This window comes from Mixophyes fleayi, chromosome 4 (genome assembly GCF_038048845.1).
Source record: "Mixophyes fleayi isolate aMixFle1 chromosome 4, aMixFle1.hap1, whole genome shotgun sequence".
NCBI classification, from domain to species: Eukaryota; Metazoa; Chordata; class Amphibia; order Anura; family Limnodynastidae; genus Mixophyes; species Mixophyes fleayi.
In genome coordinates, this window is record NC_134405.1 from 166716729 (window position 1) to 166736948 (window position 20220).

The 20220-nt window shown below is 39.1% G+C and overlaps 1 protein-coding gene and 1 pseudogene across 1 annotated transcript in view; one reads left to right on the forward strand and one right to left on the reverse strand.

Annotated features, from left to right (window-relative positions):
• Positions 1 to 20220, reverse strand: part of COG5 (component of oligomeric golgi complex 5) — a 295484-nt gene that overhangs the window by 128690 nt on the left and 146574 nt on the right. The window lies entirely within an intron of this gene.
• Positions 15780 to 16864, forward strand: LOC142149568 (large ribosomal subunit protein uL4B-like; annotated as a pseudogene).

The following is a 20220-nucleotide window of genomic DNA, read 5'->3' on the forward strand; positions in this document are numbered from 1 at the left end:
AGTTTTCATTACTTAATCAATTAGTACACCAGAAACACACACAAGCTCACATTAAATTCAATTTGGTTATCACCCACACTGGAATGGCATATTGGAAAGGAAACAAACATGTACAGCACAACTATTATTTGTCTGCATCTATTAACAACATACTGGCACTCCAGTTATTTGGAGTAATAACAATCCAGTTAAATTTTGGATCCATATTCTGTAACTGTAAGTAATACGTATCACAAACGCCCTCAAGCCGTCCCTGACTTTGGGTGTTTACTATAAGGGGTTACACACGATTCGAAAACTCAATCTCTCCCTCACTTATCACACAGGCTATAGATTTGCTGAATAACCACCAAACAGCGCACCCACACCCATAAACACCTGTTGATCTACCACCACCTATTAAATAAGCACAATAGGACCCCAATTCTGTCACTAAGGGGGGTATTCAATTGTTAGCGTTAATGGGAAAAAACGAGCGCTCAAAAAATATTACCGTTTATACGGTAATATTGCACAAGAAAGCGTTAATACGGTAGTTTACTCGCGGAATTTCAGCTCGCCGTTTAGGGAGCAGCGAGCTGAAATTCCGCGAATAATTACCGTATTAACGCTAAGATTTTTTGAGCGCTCGTTTTTCCCCATTAACGCTAACAATTGAATACCCCCCTAAGTATGCTCCAGGTTAGCAATGTGCCTACCAGAAAACAAAGGGTTATCAATTAACACATCAAGACTCAAATAAACACACTGGTCCATACTAGGCTTGTTAGTCAAAAGGATTAACAATTCACACACTAGCATTCAAAGGGTTAACATGATCAAGCAATACTCACTTCATAACAGGCTAATGGATGGCTAATGTATCTAGGACAAAACTAATTACATTTTAGATTTAATATACAAAAAGTATTGGGCATTGGATATAATAATAAAAAAAAAACATAACAAAAGATATGCAAACATAAATGCAATACAGTTATAAAAACAAATGGGATGAAATTACAGAGAATGAATTTGCGTATAATGATCTGTATGCCTGGGGTAGACAGAAAGAGATGCACAGTTCTTCAATTAGATTGAGGCCCCAATAGCCGACAACCTGCTTTCTCCCAGCCATGGTTTTTAAGCAGGTTGAAATGTGACGGCATTCCGAGGGGCAGTGTATATGCTAATGCCGGAGGAATGAGGAAATGTCCCCTAGGTGTCAATTGTGGCTTATCCGATAATAGTCCAAAAGTTTTGACCTTTAACAACTTTTCTCAGACATATCCCAAGGATATAACTCTTCCTTCAATAAACCAGTCATAACCTCTCTTACATTTACATATCAAATAAGATGGAATTACAATATCAAATATTATTCTGGAGGATAAGTGACGACTGTGGTTTTCTTATACAACTGTTATCAATACTTCACAATCCTTGTGTGGCTTTTGTCCCTAAGTACAGAGTGGCACACTGATATCCCAAAATATGAAATATAAAGGCAATTTCTTGGAAGTTAATATTTCTAGATTTCGTATAGGCTAAACAGTTCCTCTAACACATATATTATCAAATATTTAGTTCAAGAAGAGATAGATAGCGCTAATATCCCACTGCTGCTAAACACACCTAAGGGAATCACACAACCTTCCCAATATATAACACAAATAGATCAAAATAGGGATGTTTCAGCGCTGTGGTAGTAGTCACATAGGTAAAAATAACAATCCTCACTCTTAATACAACAACACAAGTGATAAATTTTTTTAAAAATACTTAATTTTGGAGATGTGAAGATCTTTTCATTCAGAATTTTCCTCCAATATATGATGGCAATCCTTGAGAAAGACCTAATTTGAGAGGTTGAAACGTGTTGGTATTAGGGCTACTGGATCTGGAATACATGAGGACCCCATCTTTACCAACTAACAACCAGTGAAGTGGGCCCCGGGGACACTGATTACAAGTTGTTTGTCCACCTACATCTGGTAGGGACCCTCATGATCTTATGGTCCAGTTTTTATCTAATGTTTTTTAATTTTTATATGTATCAATGTAATAAATATCTTTAGTACAAACGGTATCACGCTAGATCCGTTTTTTTGCCTTTTATATACCTCACGGAACATGCTTATCTGAGAGAGAATCCTAATTATCCATATGGGAGGTCCCTAAAGAAATTTGAACCCAGGCCTGTTATTTCCCTCCATCTTGTAAGTGCACTCACATAAGAGATTGGGTGAAGACACCATTTGATATCTACTTTTAATTAATTAAGGCGCACTTATATCTTTTATCTGGTGAGTGGATTCACATAAGAAGAAAGGATTGAAGTCTTTCCACATATTTACTACATAACTTCAGTTTTTGTGACTGTATTACACTATGTTGTGTTTTTGTATTTTTTTTGCCATGTCATCATATATTGGAGGAAAATTCTGAATGAAAAGATCTTCACATCTCCAAATTTAAGTATTTTTTTTATTTTTTTATCACTTGTATTGTTGTATTAAGAGTGAGGATTGTTATTTTGACCTATGTGACTACTACCACAGCGCTGAAACATCCCTATTTTGATCTATTTGTCCTCTAGCACATAGCTTTCCCTAATTTACACAGTACACCTAGTGGTTACTTTGTTTTTATCCTGCACTATTAGACAGTCTCCTCTAAATAAGAAATGGCATAGAGGATCAAAAGCAATGCATGGCTGTGATCTCCATATGTTAAATGAGTTTTCTGAAAGACAGTCTCAGCTTAACCTACCTGGGCTCACTGACCAAATGTTTTTTTAAAAAATCTTTTATCTAGGGGAAGTCAAGAACCTTTCTATTCATCACTTTAATATTTTATTTGGGTCAATGACATTTACTATATAATTCACCCTGACAACACGATTGTGCAGAAATTGTCTGGTCAGATCACACTGTTTCCATGAGAAGGATTATGGTATTTCTAAAATTACTGGAATGTACAATCATATTAAATCTAACATTCCTTTTTCTGTGAATAATGAAATGTAAATCATTCCATTGCATTGGTAGGCGTAGAAGAAAACCACAGGCTAAAAAACATTTCATGGACAATGTCCAGTGGTTAGATGCAATGTGATAATGGAAATTATGTGCAAAGTTAGTTTTAATGTGTCACATTGGCAAGTTAAAAAAAAAAGTTGTTGTACTTATTTATATATACACACAACACAACAAGAGAAATGCCATACTATTGTTATGAGTCTAGATGCATAATTATTCTTTAAGCAGCCGAAGCAGGGATATCAGGATAACATTAAAACTGCATTCCCGTATGGGTGAAAAATACCACCCTACCCACAGCTCCTTTCACCAGAGATCCAGGGACTTTTTCATGCAGTCATTGTTGATGGGAATTCATTATTCACCCCACAGTCAAGGCCAAAAGCTGGGTTCTGTTATGTGCAGAGCAATATAGAAATTGCAGTTTTCTAATGGTGTTCCCCCTCACACCTATCTGGGTGGCCAATTTAAAGTGGTGAACAATAAAGATTTGTGAGTGCAACCATTTCCCCAGGGTTCTGTCTGTTCTGTAACACAAAACTGGAAATAAACTATCTTTAAATGACGATAGATAGGTGTCAATCAAGCATATCACACACACGCCCTGCAGTTAGTAGGAATAGTATCCACAAGGATTATTAATAAATCAACATGTCACTATTAAGAAATATCTTTATTAAGTTACATATTATTCTTCTTGATAAAGGTATTTCATATCAATAGTCTCAGTCTATTAATACCTCTTGTGGATACTATTTCTACTAACTACAAGACCTTTGAGTGCTGTTATCTTGCTTGATCTGTATGGAGGTTCCACTATGAGGACTTGTAAGGGTAAAATTGCATGATTATTGATTTAATATCTATCACAAGCTAAGTTTTAGAAAATAATATGTTATAGCTTTAAAAGAAATCAGATATTTTACTTAGAATGAGAAGAGAAAAAGATTGAAGCCTTGAAACAATGTTACAACAAGATGTTCTTGGAGAACATGAACAATCCAAAGGACGCACAGCTGAACGTAACGTTCTATGTAAAGTAACAACAATACTGGTGGCAGAATGCCTGAGAAGATAAAAACATAAATAAGAAAGATGCAGAGTACGCTTAATTAGCTTGTTGTTGTTTTCAATAATTTACTGTAATTGGTTATTAAACTACTATACCCCTAATATTCTACTGTATAAATAAAGACTCTGAAGTAAGCTCTGGTTGGAACAGAATCAGAATTACTCAGCATTATATCATACCATACATGTGTTGGGTGTTTTTCTGTTCACCAGTCGAATAAAGGAAGATCTGACTGACTTTGGAGGTGATTGAAAGAAGTATTGATGCACCCCGATACCCCAACAGTCTTGTTAAATGCCACCCAGGCTATCGACTTCATCAACTGGCCCCTCTTGTACCTGAGTTTTGTTCACCCTCCCTTAGGATGTAAGCTCATTTGAGCAGGGCCCTCTTCCCTCCTGTGTCCTTACCTACTCTTCGGCTCCGTCCTGTCTGCATTAGCCTGCTTGGAGCTTCTGAACTGTTGGTATTTTTGTTTACTGCTCAATAATGTTTTACCCTGTACTGTCTATTGTCTGTGCATTGTACGGCGCTGCGGAACTCTTGTGGAGCCTAACAAATAAAGGATAATAATAATAATAGAGAGGAAGTGGTTTCTTACATCAGACCACAGTTTTTCAAACATAGTACAGCATCACCACCAGGGCCATCTTAACAACATTATGGGCCGCCGGGCAAAGCAGTGCACCGGGGCCCCTACATTATATATATATATATATATATATATATATAGATATAGATGTATAGAAATACAGATATAGATATAGGTATATAGAGATAGAGATAGATAGATGTACTTGCTCAGTGACCCTTGAAGGTTTTTTTTGCAGGCTTTTTCTTTTGCAGGATTATTTATTCTAATTAAGTGTCCTGCCTATGGGGCCCCCTTGCCCGTGGGGCCCCCGGGCACAATGGAAAAGATGGCCCTGATCACCACCACACATGTACAAATGTGGACTTGGTGCCAACACAAATCGGAGGCGACAGGAGCAAAGGTGCGAATCCTGGAGGGATTTAGGTTGCATCTATAGCATAGCTTATATATATTTTCCTTGACCCTCAAGCATATCAAACTTTTCAGCAAGTTCTGATATATAAGAACCCAATCATCATGGTTAAGGTACACCCCCACTCATAAAGCGGAACAAACAGAGAGCCTAGAGCATGGAGAGAGCCCTTGTCGTGCACTGCAGTTATCTGGAAAGATAAAGCTGAAGTTATAAAAACTGATGGAAGGGTTGGATTGTAGGGTGGAGCCTTGCTTGCAGAGTGGGAACATCAGGAAAGCTGTCTGGTAAGGTGAGGTCAGAAAATCGGTGGGAAGGAATTTCATAACTACAGGTGTAAGTGTTCTAGGAAGTCAGAAAGAAGTGGGAATTGTGACTGTTAAAGTAAAAATTAAATTTCTACAGCAAACAAACTTTTAAGAAAAAAATACAATTATTTATTTACAAAACACAAGCTTGTGCTGTGATAATATCACTTCAAATTTCAATCCTGAAATTCTGCCTCTTCAGTGGTTATAAAAAGAACTGTTTCGTTTGAACAGTAGGCTGTGTTACAATTCAAGTGACATACTACAATTGGCTGAGAAAATACATAGCGTTTTTGGGTCCCTTTGCTTTCTCAAGTCCATCCTGGAGTTTAAGAAACTTAGGGCTAGATTTACTAAATTGCGGGTTTGAAGAAGTGGAGATGTTGCCTATAGCAACCAATCAGATTCTAGCTTTCATTTTGTAGAATGCACAAAATAATTGATAGCTAGAATAGGATTGGTTGCCATAGGCAACATCTCTACTTTTTCAAACCCGCCGTTTAGTAAATATACCCCCCAGAGTGTCTTTGTCCACTACTGATTAGGAACATCTGTTCTTCTAATGAAATCTTCCACTGCCACTCACATTCCTTTTCCCTGAGCTCATACGAACAGAACAAATAAATACCACATAAAATAAAACAAGACAAAAGAAATGTATTTATATATTACGTACTAATATATTGGCTTCATCCAAAACTAACTTTGACAGTGATTATTTGCATATAAATGTAAAGATGATTTTCTAAACAGAGGGAAAGATTTTTTTTTTGGGGGGGGGGGGGGGGGTGGGTCAATTTAATTATCACTATACTACTTCTGCCAGGAAATAAACAGTAGGTTCCACATGTCCAATTGTTTTGATGTTGTCATAGAAAGAATGGAAGTTTGCTGCATAGAGTTACTTGTATAGTTTAGTCAAGCATATACCAAAATATTTGATTTGGGAATGTTGACACTTAAACTCCTTAATGGTTAATTTTAACTTTAAGTCAAATCTTAAATGGATTAAGGTCCATCAGCTGAAGATACAACCAACTCCATCAAACTCATCCTCAGCATTCAAAGCCATAATTACATCAGGAATTTATTTTCTGTTTGGATATGCTGGATTGTATTTAGTAATGCTAGATATCAGGGACCAAGGCTAGTATCAGGATTTTTATCGACTGGAGGTTTTCCTAAACAGTAAAATCTCTATTGCGGTAAGTGAGGTATAGTGGAGGTATAGTTAGGTAGAGAGCAAGAATGTTAATATTCGTCAGTTGACAAAGTCAGGTTTTGAGAGTTGGGCAACTGAATCAGCATATCATAGAGCGATAAGAAAAAATACTGGAATTCATTAGCAATTTTGAAAGGGTCGCAGACCATCTAGCCAAGTTTAGTTTGATAGCAGCAAAGTGGTTATGCAGAATCTTGGCTTTTAACTTGGTCCATCTTATTGCCCTTGTTAAAGAACGCTTGCTGAAGCCTTTTAAGTGTTTGCAGCTCTTATAAGGAGGACATTGAGTTGCCACCTTAGACACTAATTACACTTATAAACAAAGATTTTGTCACAGGGCACCTCAGGTGGTAATATATATGTATTTTCCATGCTGACTTCAAAACTGGTCTTAGAATCTTTCTATCATCCATAGTTGTAAAGCTACGCCATCTTTAAGAATATACATTCCGATATACAACCCATTTATTAGCGTTTAGGAAGGTTCTTTTCCTTTTCAGTAAAATTCCATTGTTTTCTTTAATTATACTGTTCTGGGAAGATTAGTATAACTTAAGAAGGTTACAGAATAAAACAGTTAAGTCAGTAGATAATGCACTTTGGACATGATGAGTCATAACTAAGCAAGTAAACCTTTCTTACTAAGGGGTTCATGTAATAAGCAGCGAAAAGAGTGGAAAAATTGCCCCTAGCAACCAATCAGCTTTGAGGAAGCACTTATCAAAATATATTCTATAAAATGAAAGCGAGATGCTGATTGGTTGCTACGGGCAACATGAACCTCTAAGTCACCATTTCTGGACTTGGATTTACATACTTAAGAAGAAATTCTAGAGGATCAGTGACGCAAAGATCAAAGAGAGAATCTGTAGGACCTCAAATAATAGAACAGATTCAAGATGAGAGCTTTGATGGTCTGTTGAATCAGGCTGTAAAAGCTGCAAGCTCTTTCAAGACTATTTGCTGGAACTTCTAAGAGTAACATAAGTCAGACAACTACGAAGAAATAGTGAATAATCTTTTAAAATCTTACAAGACCATGGGATGTAACATGTCTGTGAAAATTCATTTCTTGGACTCGCACCTGGATTTCTTCCCAGCAAATCTTGGACCAGTCAGCGATGAACATGGCGAACAGTTCCCCCAGGATATTGCTGGAAAAGCAGTATCAGGACAAATGGAGTACAAGGAGTATATTTACTAAACTGCGGGTTTGAAAAAAAAAGGAAATGTTGCCTATAGCAACCAATCAGATTCATGTTGTCATTTGTTTAGTAGTCTACAAAACAGGGGCGGATCTAGAAATTTTTTCTACCCCGGGCGATGTAGGGGGGGATTTAAGCCTCGCCCCCTTTCTCACTTCTAAGACTGCTGGCGGCTGCACAGTATGTGCAGGTCCGTTCGGCAGTGATAATGTGCTGTCCCGCTGATAATGTGCGAAATCCCCGATCGCCCCCCCCCCTGGATCCGCCACTGCTACAAAATGACAGCTAGAATCTGATTGGTTGCTATAGGCAACTTCTCAACTTTTTCAAACCCGCAGTTTAATAAATTTACCCCCAAGTATGCTTGCTGACTATTGATGGACCCTTAAAAGGGATGCTCCTAAAGTAAAACACAGCAGAAAATGTAATACTTCTGCATTTTAAGTGAGCTAATCGTTTACTATGTATGTACTGTTAAAAAACGTAATATTGTAAACTTTAATTGGGTGTCACTCAAAATCCTTATGTGACAGACATTCAAAAACAATGTTTGAATTCAGCACAGAAAATACTATTAAATTCACACTTGTGACAAAAAGTAGGAAAAATGTTGTTAACCAGTGTTATCTGTAAGGCTTAAGTTTGTGTTTAACAGTAATTGATTTGTTTTTGGACTTTAACACTGAGCTTTTCTCCCTAGTTTCTCTTTTCAATGCTGGTAAACAAATGAATGGATTGGAGCTTTAATGGCCTCTCATATGGTCAACGATATTTGTTCCTTTGAAATACTAAACTTCAAATATTACTGAATAGCCAGCCCTACCTCCTTGGCATAAGTCTTTAATTACCACTGTTTCAAGACTGTCAGTCAAACAAGCAATTCACTTCAGAAAGTTGGTTAATAAAAAAAAAAAAAGGAGCACACATACCATTGCTAAGATATGAGAGAACATAGGATGTAAAAACAAATAAAATAAAAAAAGACAAATGTCAGGCGTCATCCCCACACTTCCCCTAGATGCAGTGGATGGCCTCCTGTCTTCCCTCAATGTTCGCATCCCAATGCTGGACAACGGGACCCTCTTCCTCTTTCTGGTCAGCCCGATGAGCACACATGCGCAATGGCGATCGCGTACTTTTGCCAGGCAATTCCGAATCTGCGTTCCCCAATCAGGGATCACTTCCTTTCATATAAGGAACACTCTAGCACCATTAGGGTGCCAGAATATCGGTTCGGTCCAGCCCTCCTGTTATGTTTTTACCTGTTACCTATATTTAGCTCCTGACTTCTGACTTGTTCTTTGGACTTCTCGTCTGGATACTGACTTGGTACTGCACAGCCTGTTTGGCTTTTACCTTATGGCTCCTTCCTGATTCGTCTTTCTGATCATCCTTGTGTACTGTGCTACTGTTTTGCTTGACCTGGATTGTTCCACCATTGCGCTGATAATCAACTTGGAGAAATGAGCCCTGCGCACCTCCCGCAACAAAGTCCATACCTCCATGCAGGGGTCCCTGTTGAACACCAGAGGTGCATTAGACTCCGTGCCTCCGTTTTTAGCTGCGCCAATAAAAGCCAGTTGTTTTTCCAGTGTTGCTATCGTGACAATAAATATATATAATAAATTGGGAGAGGGACAATATGAAACATGTATTGTGCGAAACAGACAGATTTATTTATTCCGCTTTGTTTGAATCATAAGGCTGGGAACACACTACAGTATTATCAGCCGATTAACGACTGGTTGGCCCAATATCACAGTAGTGTGTACCCTGCAACGATGAACAATCATCATTCCAAAGAGATTTTTAAACTGAACAAAAAATCTCGTTCAACGATGCTGTTCCAATTCTGCAGTGTGTATGCACTCACGGCTGTCTTGCATACACGCTGCAGGCAGTGACTGCTGGCTATCAATAAAGCTGTATATGAGACGGTCAGTGAAAAATATACTGTATATTTTGGTGACAGGATCTACAGTGCTGAAGCAACTAGAGTCCGCATTTTAGTGGTGCTTACCATAGCTGACCTACATTCATGAAACAGACTTTCCGCAAGTAGACTGGTTTAATTTATTGGTTACTTGACATAACCAGGAGATCACAGTCCATGACATGATGGGACAAGAGTGACTCTGATCCTTGGAAAGTCTGTGACTTGTGGTCACTTTCTGGTGGCAGGAAGGAACTGGTACAGCTCAGGAAAGTGTGACAGATGTATTTCTTATGGTCACAGCTGGCTAAAAGTAGTCCAGAGGGTCACAGAGAGTGACACATGGAGGGGTGCGTGGCTATGTGATAAATGCAGCTGTGTTTTCTGGTGACATGAGTGGGGAACACCGTCATTCAGGATAATGAACTCATCCCCGGCCACTATTGGGGTGTGATCACACCAAGTTCCCCTCCCAATTGGCCTTTCGCAACAGTCACTAAGCTATTGGCAACAAGCACCATCCTTCTTTCTAATTGGTCAGTTCTTCCATCCCGTCCATCTCCTATTGGTAGGTCCAGTTAGGACACACTCATTGTGAGCTACGGAGTAGGCTTCCAAACCTCTCTCCGCTGTCACTCAGAGCTCTCCAACCTTGACTTCGCCTCATTGCCCTGGCAAACGCCCCCTTTCGTGCTGTGCTGTTTGGAGTCCCTGTGTGACAAGTAAACATGTGACAATAGCATGGACGGGAATATGGTGATAGCAAGAGAGGGCTGCAGGGAGAGGTGTTGTCAGGAAGCATTGGGGCAAAGATCACAGAGAGAAGAGAGGCAAGACAACGCTGTGAATGGAGAAGTGGGACACCAGATGGAAAGCTGGGTGACAGTAGCAGGTGTCACCCATGGAGGTGGTGCCAGTTTCCTAAAATGTTGTTTGCAAGTTTTGCACTGGTTCTTAATTTCTAGGTGTTTATTGCTGGGCTAGTGATAGCTTGTCACTTATTTATAAAACAATGTGTCTTTTGGCTCATGTGATGGATACCACAAATGGAAAAATAATTATTCAGTATAGATAGCCAATGACTTTGACAGATAAAGAGCACAGATATGAAGGTAAATCGCGTAAAACTTGTATAGTGTGTACACATGAATCAGCTTGTTGTATGGGACTTTTTTTTCTTGCAGTCGTTGGTAAAATTGTTAAGAATATCGCCTGGGGGGAAATTTACTGTAGTGGGTACCCAGCCTTATGCATTGATATGTTAACAGAAGCAGAAATGGAGGGGGAAGGGTGTGTGTGTGTGTGTGTGTGTGGGGGGGGGGGGGGGGGGGGGGGATTGGGCCTGAAATATATTTATTGGAGCACATGAATAGTTTCTACAACCTGGTCAAAACAGAGACATAACATAAGGATATATAGAATATACAATCTATAAAATATAATGTAATGTAATATAATATAAGGTGACCACCAAGTGACAAACGAGTGGGTAATGCCTGTAATTTGAATAAAACATCATAAAGAATCCATACATTGCAAAAGGTGCTTCTTGCCTTCGCAAAAGCATATCTAAAAGAAGAAATACTTATCATTCTATTAAATGGTGGTTTGCATGTCAGTGGCCAGAACTATTTTTACATTTCTGCAATACTATGGTTACAGTAGAAATACATTTAATGTTACCCAAGTAAAAATGAGTTTTTACTACAGAATAGATAGGACTGTATTTAGGTAGCAAACAGGAATAACTAAATGTTTTTCCTGTGCACTATATTAACTATAATTCTGCTTCCGTCCTTGTCCTTCCCTCCTACAGAAACAGTTAATTTCATCATTCAAAACATAGCACTAGTCTAGGTAGTGTGTTATAGTGATTGGAATCCCTGGGACTGAATCTAATGGATTTCCCCTCCCCCTTACTGGACCCTAAGGCATTGGCATCTTCATATGCAGTATTTAAAACTCAATTTGTGATTTAGTAATGGAAAAATCAAAAAAGGATCTACTTGCAAATAACTTTAAACTTCTACATATTAAGGAGTAAGAACAGAATTAGTCAAGTGCATACAAAACAGTAAATTGTACTATGAATTTTGTATGTTAAGAAAGGACACATTAAAAAAAAAAAATCAGACATTGTTGAAATTCGGAACTGTTGACAGTTATGAAACTAGCAGTGTAAAATATTTATAGTACTGTATATTTGTTCTGCATTAAATAAACCTATATAGCTATAACCTATGCTACATAATTTACAAAGCAATGCTACTGTTCAGCTGGTCTAGCTGAGTTTGAAACACTGTTGATGTTGTAGAGTCATACAATCGAAAAATCAATTCTCTCAACAAGAGGCATCTCCATCTGCTGCCTGGGGACTAGAGAGCAGTGCGCTTTGGAACATGTTGAACTACAATGCCTGCTAGTAGCTACCCCATCCCCCTTCACTTGTGCACTATGCCTGTGTTTCCAGCTGGTCTCTGTGAAACGGCACTACACTTGACATATATAACAAAACTCGTTTATTTAAATTCTCCTTTTCTAGAAAGATATCTCAGAAGATAAAAATCCTTTTTACTTAATGCACTGACCCTCTCATAACCTGGCTAAGTACATAGTTCTAAACAGACTAAAATCCTGTTCAAGGATATGACGGATGTAAAGGTGGAATAGGAAAAAAATGAATCAATCTTCAAAAGCAGTTTTTTCAGGGACTTAGCTTTACATGCTCTCCACATAGCAAGACATCTTTCACTTGCTATTCATACATGCTAAACTTCCATATCCACTAACAATCTGCTTCTTTATTGGAAAGGAGGAATTTCTAATTTAGCTGTAGGAACATCGTGTAACGTTTTAACAAAACAAAAACAAAAAAACCCCACAATATTCAAAGCAAAATAAATAATGCAAGATCAGGAATAAAAACTAACATAAGGAAGTGTAAGAAAAAAAAAAAGGAAAACTATTTCTTTCTGCACCCAATATCTTAGCATATCTTTGGCCAGTGAAATGTACATTTATATGGTAAATACAGATTTTGTTTTAAATGTATTACAATAAAATGTACATATAAAGCACGAGAGGAAAGGGTAAATAAAGGGAGAGAGTGAAGAGTTAAAAAGAGATTGGGGGAGAAGGGTTTGAGGATCCAATACGAGCAAAATTCACGGCCTGGAGTAGCTATTAAAATTTTTGTGCACAATGAGGCTAGGTAGCCAATGGGACAGAAAAAAAGGTAAAACCAGTTCAATGTAAAAGTTGCACTGATTAACTATAACCACCTACATATAGCGATAAGTAACATATATGAAAGCTTTGTATGCAGCTCTCCATCGGCACCAGTTACGTTGAGGCAAGCGCAGACATTTGGCAATGGCAAACAACGTAAGGTCCTCCGCCGAAATAACTTCAAGCACTCAGGCCTGAGTATATATATGTAATTCATTAACATTTTTATTTACCTCCAGTAAAAAGAAAAAACTGTAAAAATTAAATTGTGAAAGTGAAGTACATCTTAAAAAGCGGTTTAAATATTGGTATTTAACTTGTGCAATTGTAAAGCAATGATTAATCAACAATAAGGAATGTATAAATAATAATAAAATGAAATATAATAAAAGAAAATTCCTAAGTTCTCAGATGTGGGAAGTAAATTACATTATTAAGGCAATGAACTTAAGAAAAGCAAACTTTGACTAGTTGGAGCCACCTCATCATCTGCAGGCTGGGTAGAAGTAAGCGGTCAAAATGAATATTACTCCGAAGTGGCTCTATCTTTTCCAAATCCTCCCGATGGCAGTCATCACTGTTAAACAATGTCCAGAGTGCCTTTAATCGTTTTATCTGGAACAAAAGGCCTCCAGAACATTCGGCTAATATCCTGAAAGAGCCCATATTTAGAGGTGGAAGAGGATTTTCTGATATTAAACTATATTATTTGGCGTCACACCTTCCCAAGTTGCTGCATCGTACGCTTCTACAGACACATCATCTTGGTCAGATTCAATGTCAAGCCACTACAGTTGACCTACTTTAACTCTCCTTTGCGGTATGCACAGAAAGTATAGACTACAGTCTTACAAACTACCAGTTTTAAAATGTTTAACTAAACTTTGGGATTCCTACTCGTTGAAACTGAACCTTACTACCTATTCTATTTCCCCAAAGACTTCTATTTGGCACAATCCAGCATTCCCACTAGGGACATCTGCAACTAGCTCTACTAGTTGTCTCAAAGCTCATCTTAAATTCCCCTTTGATTTTCAAAAACAGGGGAATGGCTTCCCCTAGCTGATATCCAGCAGAAGCATTTCCTGTACATTAAATCCATTTGAATATCTGCATTTTTTTGCACTTTCTAAGAGTCATACTCTTCTTTCACCCCCCTTTGAGCACATCTACAGACAGCATCCTACATGTAAAGGAATGGTATTCCAAATTTATGGCATTCTGATTGAATCTGCCTTACCTGAGTGGAACTACAATGAAGTAGAATGGAAGAGGGACCTTCGTCCTCTGCCAGATGAGGAGGCCTGGGAGAACATGAGAGACTTGCTCATCTGATTGTTGGTGGAGTTGTAGCACCCTAATACACAGTTTTGGTGGTTATGTCCAATAATAAACCCCTACTGGAATAGAATCTATGCTCTCTTGAAAAATTATTTGGTGAATAATTTATTCAAGAGAGCATGATCCTTTGGTGTTTTTTCTATGCTACCCTCCTCATTATCTTAATTTGCTAAAAAAAACAAAAAAAAACTAGCATTGCATATCCTTACTGTTGCTAAGAGCTTGTAAGCTTAAAATTGGAAGAACTCTCTCCCCCCTTCCTTCACTGCAACAAAACAAATCTGGCACATAGCAGCCATGGAAGAAATCACCTACTAGCTTCATGATAGGGGTTATGTATTCCATCAAGTGTGGGCCTACTTGCTCTTTGCAGAAAGCAGCATCCACATTTTCTGTTCCTTGAGGTTGTGCTTCGACTCATGCACAGTGTGCAGGCCCTCTTCACACACATCCTTTCCCCCTACCACATAGCAACGTATCCCCTTCTCAGTACAACATTACTGGCTACCAACTAAAACTTCCAAAAATAAGATAACAAGGACATCTTTTCTTTGTTTCTTTCTTACTAGTCCTGTTCCCTGCTATCCCACTAACTTCCAATCTACCCATTCCTCCTGGTCCTAAAAATAATTGTGTTAATTTCATTTTTCTTGTTACTATGTTTGACCCTGTACTATATTGGTCTATAATTAGAATATTGGACTCGTTGTCCTATTGTTATAACAATTGTATTTTTATTTCCAAATAAACAAAACATAGAATTAAAAAAAAAAAAAAAAAGATTTAGCCTATTAAAACGATAATTTGTAAAGGTAATGCACAGTTGATTATGAATCAGAACCTTCTGTAGAGTATGTAAATAGTCTTGCAATATAACTAAAGCGTTAAAATATGTTATGAACATATGGCTTACAATATATTTAATTGTGGTAGACAGGTGAAAAATATTCCAAACAAAACTCTAAAATTCTATGCAAGTTGAACTTGAATAAGAAACGCTTTCATGTTTTTCGACCCGGCCGTGGGTCTTCTGCATGCTAATGATCGAGCTGGTCATGGTCCACACACAAGACATTGATATAGTATTTAATGAACAAAACATTTTACTGTGTTAATCAAGTGTATGTGTATTCAAACAAGTGCAAGTAACTTGATCAATGATAAAAACGCAGGATGTTGAAAAGTACAGACAGTGTGTGTGTGTGTAAATATATACACACACACCCTAGCCTCAATTACAGCATTTTGCAGGGACGTAGTCCTTAACATCACTTTTGTAGCTTGAATGGCAACTTACTCTGAGCACTCCACAATTACGTGGCACAAAATGGGCATAAGCAGTCGACACTAAGGTGGTGAATTAGTAAAGATAAAAAGGAGTCAGGGGCTTTTTCTTTCTGTGGTCATCAAGCAACAGGCAGGTGCCTGCGGTCGTCCCTTGATATCTATGTACTCCGAAAACGGGGAAACTTCAGGCAAAAATGTGACACTTCCTGCTGTGTTCAAGTCTCCTACACACCCAGATATAGTTAACTTTTTTCACATCAACCTGCACAAGAACAGCAGGCACCTATATGCAGTGTGCAAACTTGATGGCCATCAGACCAGTGCCAAATCATGGGGAAAAGGTAGGGCAGTCACCCATATTCCCTGTGTCTATGGGGGTACAACTTAATGCTCTGGTGCATTTGGAAATGTGTCATGGAGGGCCTTTGTTTGCCCCAACAAAGACCTAGAGATGCTGGCATCGTAGGGTCAATATAACCCAGGAGCGATGTGCAGTTTGCTCTGCATTGGCTGCTACATCCATACCTGCCTTTGTCATGTCTAAAGGTCACCGTATTGACGAGATCCCAGAGGTTCCCTTGGTGGTTGAAGAGTTGAATGCTACAAAAACACGAAGGAGGCTGTCCTGTTGCTGAAGAAACTGAAAGCTTGGAAAGACATGAAGAAGGTCTATGCTTCTCAGTGTATGTGTGCTGGTAAGGAAAAGATGCAAAACGGTCGTCGCATCAAGTGCAAAGGATCATGTGTCATCTACAATGAAGACAATGACAGTTAAAGCCTTCAGAAATCCACCAGTTGGTCATGTTGGTCGGGACTGCATCTGGACAGAATGTGCCTTCCGCAGACTAGGTGAACTCTATGGCACATGACATAAATCTGCTAACCTGAAGGCAGATTATAACCTCCCCATGCACAAAATGACAAACACAAATCTGAGCAGAATTTTGAAGAGTTAAGAGATGCAGAAGGTTCTGCATGTACCATTCAAAAAGGTGAAGAGCAGAAAACTCAAGAAGAACCCACTAAATAACTTAAGAATCATGAGGAGGCTGAACCCATATGCAAAGACAGCAAGACGCAATGCCATCCTGTGCCAGGCAGATAATATTAAGGCAAAAAAAAAGAGGAAAGCGACAGTGGCTGCTGCTGCAGCAGCAAAGAAATCCTCTAAAATCAGCCTGGAGTTTTACGACAATTTCTGCACTCATAAGAAGGCAGCCATTTCAAGCTCCTGCTCCTAATATGGTACCTACATCACCTCTGCACTCAGAAGACCTGCCTCCTGGGGTGCCTCATATGCCTCTAATGTTTCAGATTCTAACTCACATGAGCCAGTATGGTGTTCCTGAAGTTCTTAAATCAAAAATCCAAGCTGAATTGAGAAAAGAGATTTCTGTCTTAAAGGCTTTCATTTCCCAGATTTATATCCTGACTGACAAGAAACTAAGTGTCACGGAGGAGGTAGCAACACCTGCAAGTATTGGCACAACTACACAAGGAGGCGCGGAGTCTAACACGCCGCCGGTATTCACCAGGGACCCCCACAAGGAAGTTTGGACTTCGCGGCGAACGACGTGCAGAGTAATGGAGGTAATATGGATATATATATATACACAATACAGGAACGCTGGAGGCTAGATAACTAGTTGCTCTGGCACCCTAATGGTATCTGAGCCAGATAGATATATGAAGTGGCTGCTCCTCATTGGTGGGCAGTGATTCGGCGGTCAGTGGCGCTGACCGCCGACAGGAAGCTCCAGAGCGCGTCCCGTTGCTACGGCGACGGGAGCGCATGCGCACCTTGTCGCCGGAAGAAGAGTCCCCATTGCTTAGCAACGGGGCGCCCGGTCGGAAGTAGACGCTCGTCCCTGCGTGATGAGGAGGTGCAGGGACGGCGTCTGATACTAAGGACCACACAGAGGCACCTAGATGATCTTAATAAATAACTTAAGGGTATGGGGTATCCAGGAATATATCCTCCCACATAATAGATATATTGAAAAAAATCATAAATAAGATCTTGGAACAACATCCTCAATGACAATTACCCTTGTTCTGCTAGGGGGACATGGTGTGAAAGTCTAGTTGTAAATTCCACCACCAATAATTTTTTTTCCAGCTGGAAAACAATCAGTTGAGTGTGGTTTACCTTTTTTACACCAATGTCTCACGGGAGAGGTCTGTTTTTTTAATGTCTATTTGCATGTTTATTGTTTTTTATTTTACCTACCCCACCCATCCTTTTCCCTTGACTGCCTCCCCAACCCTTATCTTTTCTGAGATTCTTAATGGGCCTGAGGTACACTAATCCACTTTTAAGAACACAATGGCCATCCATTTAGTCCCCCATACAATTAAGACACCCAATTGGGAATTGCTTAAAGTTCAATCCATCAACGTCAAAGGCCTCAACACACTTCATGCAGATTTTAGGAACCATCAAGAATCCCACCCACCCCTTTTGTGTAACAACAATCTGGAGGCAATATCCAAAATTGGAGCCTTTCATCTCTTCGAACGCCTCCATAGGACTAAAAATGCACTTCAGAGGATGGGTAATTTCACTATGTAAATGTGAGAATGCTTAATCAATTTATATACCACTTTTTACTAGAACATTGTAGAATGTAGAAGCACTCCAAGAAGACATCCTAGTGGTAGGCAGTGACAATAGACTCTTCTAATGCACTTCCAAAGCAACAAACAAGGTTCTCTGAGTAGTAAGGTGCATGCATCATGACTAAAGGCTGGCTGACTTGAGGAGAACTCAACATTAGGTAGGCCAATTTTTACTTTTTTCTCCCAATACTATTTCACCTTTTTTCCAACCTCCCATTTTTATATTTTTTTCTTATTTTCCTTTTCCAAGGAAGTAAAAATGATGCTGGAAACACATTACCTCCCTTCTATAATGGTTCCAATTTAACACCTTGTTTCCCTGCACCATGTCCTTTAACCTTATATCCCATCATGTGCATGTATTTAATTCAACTTACAAACGTACCAAAACATTCATTTTACAATTCGGTCCAGGCGGATATTGTATGAATACAGGATAATTCTCTACTAATTCTAGCCATAACTTCTGCATTCTATTTACACACAGGTTTTCAGTACTTGCTCAGGAGAGATTGAGAGGGGTTGTGACCTGTTTTTGTGTTTGCATTCAATTCTTATCAGATGTTGCTATGGTATACTGAATTAAATTACAAGCATTTCATAAGTGTCAAAGGTTTTTTATTGACAATTACATTAAGTTTATGCAAAGAGTCAATATTTGCAGTGTTGACCCTTCATTTTGAAGACCTTTGCAATTCGCCCTGGCATGCTGTCAATCAACTTCTGGGCCAGATACTGACTGATGGCCACCCATTGTTGCCTAACCAATGGTTAGAGTCTTTCAGAATTTGTGAGTTTTTGTTTGTCCAGCCACCTCTTAAGGATTGACCACAAGTTCTCAATGGGATTAAGGTCTGGAGAGTTTTCTGGCCATAGACCTAAAATTGATCCACTTTTGCCTTATGGCAAGGTGCTCCATCATGCTGGAAAAGGCATTGTTCATCACCAAACTGTTCTTGGATGGTTGGGAGAAGTTGCTCTTGGAAGATGTTTTGGTATCATTCTTTATTCATGGCTGTGTTCTTAGGCAAAATTGTGAGTGAGCCCACTCCTTTGGCTGAGAAGCAACCTCACATATGAATGGTCTCATGATGCTTTACTGTTGGCATGACACAGGACTGATGGTAGCGCTCACCTTTCCTTCTCCGGACAAGTATTTTTCCACATGTCCCAAACAATCTGAAAGGGGATTCAGAGAAAATGACTTTACCCCAGTACTCATCAGTCCAATCCCTGTACCTTTTACAGAATATCAGTCCGTCCCCAATGTTTTTCCTGGAGAGAAGTGGCTTCTATGCTGGCCTGTTTAAACCAGGCCATCTTATAAAAGTCTTCGCCTCACTGTACGTGCAGATGCACTCACACCTACCTGCCTGCTGCCATTCCTGAGCAAGCTCTGCACTGGTGGTGCCCCGATCCTGCAGCTGAATCAACTTTAGGAGACGGTGCTGGCGCTTGCTAGACGTTCTTGGGTGCCCTGAAGCATTCTTCACAACTATTGAACTGCTCTCCTTGAAGTTCTTGATGATCCGATAAATGGTTGATTTAAGTACAATCTTACTAGCAGCAATATCCTTGCCTGTGAAGCCCCTTTTGTGCAAAGCAATGATGACTGCAAGTATTTCCTTGCAGATAACCATGATTAACAGAGGAAGAACAATGATTTCAAGCAACACCCTCCTTTGAAAGCTTCCAGTATGTTTTTCTATCTCAATCAACATGACAGAGTGATCTCCAGCATTGTCCTCGTCAACACTCTCACCTGTATTAATGAGATAATCAAGGACCTGATGTCAGCTGGTTCTTTTGTGACAGGGCTGAAATGCAGTGGAAATGTTGTTTTTGGCATAAAGTTCATAGTCATGGCAAAGAGGGACTTTGAAATTATTGCAATTCATCTGATCACTCTTCATGACATTCTGGAGTATATGCAAATTGAGGCAACAGACTTTGTGAAAAATAATCTTTGTGTCACTCT